Genomic DNA, 10000 nt, shown 5'->3' with positions numbered 1-10000 from the left:
TTTTCAAAATGTTTCGTCATTTTTCGTAATATGAATTTTCACTAACCATTCTTTTTTATATTGTTAACCGTATGATTAATAACCAGAATCGAATAAGAAAATTACATATCCTTGTAAATATCAAAAGAACAAATTTCTGTTAGGTGAATGAAAACTTCTGGAACATGTTGCAAAACATTTTTTGAGTGACTGTACATTATATATATATATATATATATATATATATATATATATATATATATATATATATATATATTTATATATATATATATATATATAATATATATATATATATATATATATATATATATACATATATATATATATATATATATATATATATATATATATATATATATATATATATATATATATATATATATACACAATATATATATTTTTACATATGAATTGTCATATATATATATATATATATATATATATATATATATATATATATATATATATATATATATAATAAATATATTTATACATATATATATATATATAAATATATATATATATATATATATATATATATATATATATATATATATATATATATATATATATATATATATATATATATATATATATATATATATATATATATATATATATATATATATATATATATATATATATATATATATATATATATATATATATATATATATATATATATATATATATATATATATATATATATATATATATATATATATATATATGTATTATATACATATATATATATATATATGTATATATATATATATATATATATATACATATATATTTGTATATATATATATATATATATATATATATATATATATATATATATATATATATATGTATATACACATATATATGTATATATATATATATATATATATACATATATATTTGTATATATATATATATATATATATATATATATATATATATATATATATATATATATATATATATATCTAAGTGAATGTTTGTATGCTTATATGTAACTTTGTATGTATGTAAATATGTATGTAACTTTCTGCTCTGTAGAAATCTGCAATCGCTTAAACCTCTAGAGAAAATTTGGCATGTGGCTATAAGTTGACCCGATTTAGATAATAGGGTAGGTTTCAAACCCATACCCCCTTCCTCCTCCCGCCCCCTCACCCTCCCTTTGTAACTGATGTGGTAATCACTTGACCAATCTAGACAAAATTTGGCAAGTGGCTACCATTTGACCCAACTTAGATAATAGGGTAGGTTTCAATTCTGTACCCCTTCCCCTTCCTCTTCCCCCATCTCTCTTCCCCCTTCCCTTTGTAACTTATGTGGTAACCACTTAACCACCCTAGACAAAATTGGTATCATGGCCAACATTTGACCCAACTTATATAATAGGGTAGATTTCAAACCTGTACCCGCTTCCCCTCCTCCCTTTGTAACTTACGTCGTATCCACTTGAGCAGTCTAGACAAAATTTGGCACTTGGCCATCATTTGACCAAATTTAGGTAATAGGGTAGGTTTCAAACTCGTTCCCCCTTCCCCTTTCCCTTTCTCCTTCCCTTTGTAACTTATGTGGTAACGGCTTAACCGATCTAGACAAAATTTGGCACGTGGCCATCATTTGACCCAACTTAGGTAATGGGGTAGGTTTCAAATCTATAACCCCTTCCCCTTCCCCTTCCCCTTCCCCTGCCCCATCCCCTATCCCCTTCCCTTTGTAAATTATGTTTTAAATAAACTCTTGGGATTTATCATACTTCATTCCATGTACTCGAGAACATAGATATACATTATTGAAAATGCTTTTCAGTCACCACAGTAATATCTGGATAAAAGGGATGGTCCCCACAGTAATAGCTGGATTAAAGTGACAGTCACCACAGTAATATCTGGATAAAAGGGACAGACAGCACAGTAACACCTGATTAAAGGTGACCGACAGCACATTAACACCTAGATAAAAGGGACAGTTACCACAGTAATACCTGGATAAAGGGGACAGTCAACACAGTAATACCTGGATAAAGGGGACGGACAGCACAGTAATAACTGAATAAAAGGGACAGTCACCACAGCAATACCTGGATAAAAGGGACAGTCACCACAGTAATATCTGGATAAAAGGGACAGTCACCACAGTAATATCTGGATAAAAGGACAGACAGCAGCATAATACGTGGTTAAAGCTGCCAGAGAGCACAGTAATACCTGGTTAAAGGGAACAGACAACATGATAATACTTGGATAAAAGGGGACAATCACCACAGTAATACTTGGATAAAAGGGGAAAGACAGTACAGTAATACCTGGTTAAAGGTGACAGGCAGAGCAGTAATATCTGGCTAAAGGTATCAGACAGTACAGTACTACCTAGATAAATGGAACAGTCACCACAGTAATACCTAGATAAAAGGGACAGTCACCACAGTAATTTCTGGGTAAAAGGGACAGTCATCACAGTAACTTCTGGATATAAGGGACAGACAGCACAGTAATACCTGGATAAAAGGGCCAGGTAATATAGTAATACCTATCAGTTCACCTGAGTGCTCAAAGGGTGAATGTTCACATGAAAAAGTAGAAATGTCAGCTGGACTGTCAACACAAACCCCTCCTCCCTCTTTCCTCCTCTCCTCTTTCCTCTCCCCTCCCCCTCCCACCCCCTTTCTCTTTTCCCTACCCTACCCTACACATAGACTGTCTTTCAGAGTTTTCCTGGGCGCCGGGTGTTTCAGTTAGTACATACACACACACATGCACACACACACACACACACACACACACACACACATATATATATATATATATATATATATATATATATATATATATATATACATATACATGTTGTCATAATTATCTCAAGCATACTGCCTTAATTAAGAAAGAACCAGACATTCTGTTTGTCTTGCTTTTATTTACCATGACCTGAAAGGTCCCAGATAGTTAATTTCTGACCCCAAATTTACTTTATCATTCCAATTTGTGCTGTGAGGCCGAATTCTTTCGGAAAAACTCTAGCTGGCAACTACCACCAGGTGAGAATGGGCAGCGGAGGTTGATGAACCGATGCCCGACCTTAGGTCATTAGCCTTCAGCCTCAACAGACGGTTCTGTCTGCCTTGCTCTCTCCTCATCTTGGAAATAAGGTACCATGCAGTAGGTCCCATGTTATACACAGGGGACATTTGGAACCGATTGAAGGACGGCAATCTCGCTATACCATACCCTCCAAGTCTGCAGCTTCGCTCTAGTTTGGTGCTAGAATTTATTAATACGCTAAGAGTTTGTCTGAACCCAATTTCGGCATCCAGGTTTTGAGCCCCATAACACACCCTACTTACTTCTTACTAAGTTTTCTCCCTCCAACCTTCCTTGCTCTTGAATCCAAATTCAATCTCCTTGAACAAGCAATCTTTTCCACCATCCCTTCTCATCATTGGTTAATTTTTTAATAACGTAAACTTTCTTTGAAGTGAGATTAGTGATTGATTGGATACATAACCCAGGCGCCATTTTATAGCTGCTGTAAACTGCCTTAAGTTCATTTATAGTTATCAAGTCCACTCCTTAGCCTTCAGGTAACATAGGGCACTTGAGATTTTTTATTTTTGTGTATGTTCAATAGTATTAATCTCGGCATCTTTCCATATTGCAGAGAGGTGTTTGTGAGGCTGTATTGCCATGTGCTCTGTTCCTTCGCCGAGTTCTACATTCTTGCCCTCCAGGAAGGGTCAACTGGATTAGATTGCAAGTGAACCCATTTAACATCCCTTGTAAATCATTGCTTTGTGTTTACGTGTAATTTGTAAATAAAGTAGTTAATCTGTTCATTTACTCTGCTATATGCTCTCATCCAATGATTATTTTAACTTTCACTTTTGAATTTACGAGTAAGGAGGTCTCTGTCCACAAGGTAAATAAAACGTAAGGTAAGCATGATTAATTTCTCCCTCCTTATTCGTAAATGTACAGTCACTCAAAAATGTTTTGCAACATGTTTCAGAAGTTTTTGTTCACCGAACAATAATTTGTTCTTTTGATATTTACAAGGAAATGTAATTTTCTTATTCGAGTTTGGTTATCAATCATACAGTTAACAATATAAAAAAGAATGGTGAGTGAAAAATTCACATTACGAAAAATGACGAAACAATTTGAAAAATTTCACTTCAGATGATTGGGCAAAAGAGTCAAAGAAGAAACTATATTTCGAATCCAGATAAAAGCTTATTGACAAATAAAATAATATTGAATAATCATCAATGAAATTATATATAAATAAAGAAAGAAAGAATTCAACCATTATCGTTGTCAAAAAAAAAAAAAAAAAACTCATAACATCGTATGTTACAGTGTGGCTCCCGATGTGTAGGGCTTCCAAGAGGCGTAGGCGGCGATGGTCGGTCGCTTGATCTGTTATCTCTATGTTCGGGATAATGTTATAACTTTTTATTCTCAGGTTATGGGCAGCCCCGGCGTGATTAAAAGATCAAGCGACCGACCATCGCCGCCTACGCCTCCCTCTGAATAATACACTGACTAACGTGCACTCCAGTGAACGCACGCAAGAGCGCACCCAACCATCGTCGCGTGAAAGGAGACTTCGCCCGAGGAGAATCGCCTCAGGCAGCCAATGAAAAATCGACCTGATCTGAGACCCCCTATATATTATATACCGCCACGAGCGCCCTGTCTCTCCAGACTCATCCCAGCGTCCAGAAGATGACCATCGAGATGGTCGAAACATGTCGACAAAGAGAGTACTAAAAATACCAGACAGACGCCAGATAAAGAAAATAAGAAGAAATACCACTAGGAAAATCTACGGATTTACATCCCAGGTTTCAGTAACCTGCTGTAATGCTTTGAAATGAAGAATTTCTGTTGTAAGAAATACGCTGTTTCATCCACTGAAACATGAACATTGGGTAGTTATTGACTAATATTGATATGCAGGAAAAGCGAATTATTAGAATAATTTGGAAAACTTAGTAGAAAATCAATTCGCAAAATGAAGCCATTTTATTCAACAACTATCATATTATTGTAATTATTAAAATAGTTTTACCAGACCACTGAGCTTATTATCAGCTCTCACAGGGCTAGCTCAAGGATTTGCTTTTAATTTTACTATTCTTTTTATATTCTGTCAATTAAATTACGCTTTTAAAAAGTTCATAATTGGGTTAATCACAAATGTTGAAGTTTCTGACAAAATTTCACTGATCGATTTGCTTTCAAAACTTGATAGCCGCACAACAAATGCTTAATTGTTTTCATTACTTTACACTCAGAGAATTCAGGAGCAGTATTTTAGGGATTATTCATTAAGTGTTCGTGTGTTAGATGAGAATGGCCTACTCGGAGGAGTGTCAAAATTATTTGCTTATGTCTCACTCCTTGGAGTGATGAACTACATTTTCCAACACATGATTTTATTTGTTTTGATTTATTACTTTCAGGTTCTTCATTCCATGTATTTTTCCATTTATTTATAATGCTTATTCTTATATGTGTTATTTAATCGTTGATAGGGACACTTATATTTGATCTTGTCATATGGCCTGCTCCTTTGGCGGCTTTATCAGCCTCTTCATTTCCTTTAATCCCTGCATGGGCAGGAATCCAGCATATTTCTATATTTTTCCCATCATTGTATAACTTATTGAGTAACTTTGGATAGCCTCTGTAGCGCTTCTTGGGTCGCTAAAAATCACAAAATTATTGAATGATGTTTCATTTATTATTTTTATGGCTGATACACTTGCATACAACTCCGCTATGAATACTGAGACATTATCAGGCAGTGAGATTTGATATGCTTTGTCTTGAGATACTGTTACATATCCTACTCCGCACTGTGATTTAGATCTGTCTGTGCATAATACGCAATGCTGAATTTTTCAGCTTATATGATCTATTGTATGCTGTCTATAATTTTCTGGGATATAAGAGTAACTTTTTGATAAATATGTTAAGTATGTGCAGGTTCTCATTTTATTCATGGTCCATGGAAGACGTAATTTTACTATTTAAGGTAACTATATATTTATCTCCAGTGACTCAAACAGTCTTTTAGCTTTTACAGGGAAAGGTAGTGAATGATTGTTTATAAATGTATGTCTTCATTCAAATAATTTTTTTGTTGGTTAATCACTTGTCTGAATTCTTAGGGTACTTTTCATTATTATTAATTCTCTATGGAGAGGCAGTGGTAGTTCACTACATTCAACTTGTAAAGATGAGTTGGGTGATGATCTAAAGGCTCCTGAACATATTTTAAGGCTTTCATTTATAACAGACTCTAACGTTTCAGGTTGTGTCTAATGCTGGACCATATATTTTTTCCATCATCAATGATTAGACAGCATTGCTGCTTTATACAGTATAGTAAGGGTATATCTATCGGCTCCCCAAGTAGTGTTAGATAGATTTTCAATTAGCTTTAATACTCTTTTACATTTTGAGTTCATGTATGTTATGTGGGCTTTCGAGCTTAAATGAGTATCGAATACTAATTTTTCTGTTTGGCCAATTGTTAAAATATGATTTCTGATTTTTAAATCTATTTCTTCAGCTTTTTTCTATGGAAAATTTAAAGCCCGTTCATCTATTTTTTGTTATGGTTTTACTGTTGATTCGATCTGCATATTTTATGAGAAATACAAAATTATATACAGTAAAATCATCCAGATACAGGTTACTTTTCATTCCAATAGGTAGATTGTTACTGATATAATTTATTGCTGAAATAAACAGTGTGCCACTAAGGATGCTTCCGTATGCAACATCTTTTTCAAGTGGAAATGTTTTTGACAAAACATTATCAATTCTCAGCTGAAAAGTGCAATCTGTCAAAAAGTTTTGGATAAATTGAGGTAACTGGCCGCGGATGTTATTTTTATACAATGTTTTTAACACTGCATACCTCCAAGTAGTATCGTATGCTTTTTCTGTGGCCCCCCCCCAAAAAAAAAAGACAGCCACAATAATTTCTTTTCGTTTAAATCCACTGCATATGTCGTCTTCTACATTAGACAGAGCATCTAAGGTAGAGCTATTACACTGTGACCCAAACTGAGTAGGAGTCAAAATTTTACTTTCTCGAATGTGTCACGTTAGTTGAGCATTTACCATTTTTCTAGCAATTTCCATGAGCAACTTGTTAAAGAAATTAGTCTGTAATTATTTACATTACTAGGATCCTTTCCAGGTTTGGGAATAAGAATTACTATGGCTGTTTGCCATTCATCTGGGAATAAATTTTTAAGCCATAAATGATTATAACTATGAAAGGTATGACTTTGCCAAAGGTGCTAAATGGCAGATCACTTCAAAATATTGTCACCTCCAGGAGTGGATTTATTGCTTTCACGAGAGTATATTCCATCTCCTCCATATAGAATTTTTTTATAATATATATCTTCTATTATTTCAAAATTTATTGTTATTTTTTTCCTTGTGTGGAAGTGTTCATTTAAATTTTTATCATTACTTACATTTGCAAAATTTTACCCTATTACATTACTTATTTCTTTCAGACCGAGCGTTCTCTTTCTATCTTTCAATATAGCATGTCTAGGTGGTTTAACATGGCTACCATTTATTTTCCTGAATTTTTCCCATATTTTTTATATGCAGGTATTATTACTGATATATGATACATATTTCCTCCATGAAAAGATTCTTTCTTGAGTTACTTCTTTTTTTTAAATTTTGCAGATATTTTGTTGTAGTCAGGAATTAATGTATCAATGCCTAGTGATAATGTAGTCTTTTTTGTAAATTTCCTTCTAATACTGGTAATGCTTTATTCATTTTATTGAATTTTTGTTCAAATTATCTAGTTGCCTCCCTATTGAGTGTTTTATTTTGATGAATTTTGTTAGTTTATCAGACCACCATGGAACTTTGTGTTTTGCTGGATGAGATTTTGATTTTGGTATTGCTTTATCAGCAGCATTTTTAATTACATCAACAATGAATTTATTAGTTTCATCATGAGTCTTTAAATACTCAAATGGTAGGATATTCCTAGTGTGCAATTCATATTAATCCAAATTTGCTTCATGAGTGTTGTAGTGAGGGAAATGCTTTGCAGGATGATTCTGTAATAAGGAAAATAATACTGGGAAATGATGACTAGTGTGCAAGTGATCAATTGTATTCCAGTCTAATCTGTCTACTATAGTTGATGCACGCAGAATTAAGTTTACTAAGAAAATTGTGTAATAGTAAAATCAGTACTTAATCTGTAGTTATCTTCAGCATAACATTTTAAAGTATGTATCCTAAAAGCAGGAGTCAATTGGTAGTCAAGAGATTGTTTTCTGTTCTAAAAAGAGAACGTTGGTGTTTTTCTGCTTAATGGCAGCAGTGTTGTTAACGTTGCTGTAAACAGTGGCATAATTCCCGTAAAGTACACAGTTCCTTGGACAGTCACCCTCTTATTCTCACGCTAACTTTGGCCTAGAGACAGAGCCACGGGAAGGCATTATATCATCACGTGATCGGAAATGTACTCGTATGTAAGGGAGTACTACATCTGTTTAAAACAATTATGAGAAATATGTAACTAATCTCGACACGTATATTTTTTATCATATCTTGTTTATGTTAATATCACTTTTGCTATAAAGGGTATTGCTATTCTAATCTTTCAAGCTAATTGACAATGTAATACTTGGTAACCCTATCTTCCTGGGTTCCTCATAAGTGTGCCAGTTGTGTGAATGAGACATAGAACAAAGGGGACACTCCGCCCGATCAGACCCCCGTGTTATTAATCGCTATTTATGATAAAATAAACTAAGAAAACTATGACAATGAGTTTTCTATTTAGAACAACCTTAACCAATGTACTATGTGCTTTTGAATAATGCATGCTGATATCATCATAATTTATACAGCATGTATCATTTGAATCAATGAATTCTTTTATTTTATTGGGTTTGTACAATTATAGTCCCATGGGTTTGTGGGTATTAAAATCCCCAACTATTAGTTTGTTATCTTTGGCATTGTTAAGTAACTCTAAGTTTATCTGTGTTGTAATTTTTATTATGAAGTTATATAAATTATAAATAACATAATTATAATTACTTATTCGTAATGTTTACGGGTACTTTGTCATAAAATATTTTGTTTTGTGTATATGGCTGTACTTATATTCTTCCTTCGTGCTCTCTAGATGTACATGCTATGAAGTATTTACCTATTGTTGATACTGTTTTCTTGACATATTGAAAACATAATATCATTGGTTCGTATTCCTAGTCTTTGTATTTCTCCTAGATGTAATGTGGTCTGTAGACCATTTACGTTCCATTGCATAATATAGCTATTGAAAATGTTAAGTTAAAGCGGTCGAGTTGTACTTTCTCTTTTTGTTATCAACTTGGATTTTATCCAGTAGTTTACTCACGACATTTATTTGTTTTTCTTTGTAAAGTATTAAGTTTTCAATGTGCATGCAACCTTTTCCATGTGGGTTTAAATCAATATTTTTTTTCACATTTCATAAAATTTCTTATAATGTTTGTTAACCTATCTTTTATTATGATTTTGTTGTTATTTTTGTTGTTGTTATTCCACAATTCACCGAAGTATGCATTACATCTACGTCTGTTATCATGTATATTTCTTGTTTCATTTGCTCCGTCCGTTGTAGCAATTATTTGTGATGGAGTAATCTCTTCTCCCTTCACATCATCATTCTTATCTATGGTATTGTTCTCTTCTACTTCTTCGGTGTTTTGGTTATCTGCTTCCATTACTATGATTTGAAGAGATAAAGGAATATTCTTAACTTTTTTTGTGTGTGTTCTTTCTTCATATCTTTTGTCTTTTGTTTAACTGATGTTTCTCTAATAAAAATTGGTTTCATCGTTTTAGGCGGTGTTCCCTCCAAAGACTCTTTTTTTCTTTTATTTCCGGTCTATCATAACAGACCTCTGTAACTTTTGTAATATTATCATCTTGTGTTCCTATTTGCA

Source organism: Macrobrachium rosenbergii, chromosome 46, assembly GCF_040412425.1.
Source record: "Macrobrachium rosenbergii isolate ZJJX-2024 chromosome 46, ASM4041242v1, whole genome shotgun sequence".
NCBI classification, from domain to species: domain Eukaryota; kingdom Metazoa; phylum Arthropoda; class Malacostraca; order Decapoda; family Palaemonidae; genus Macrobrachium; species Macrobrachium rosenbergii.
Note: the sequence above shows the minus strand (reverse complement) of the source record.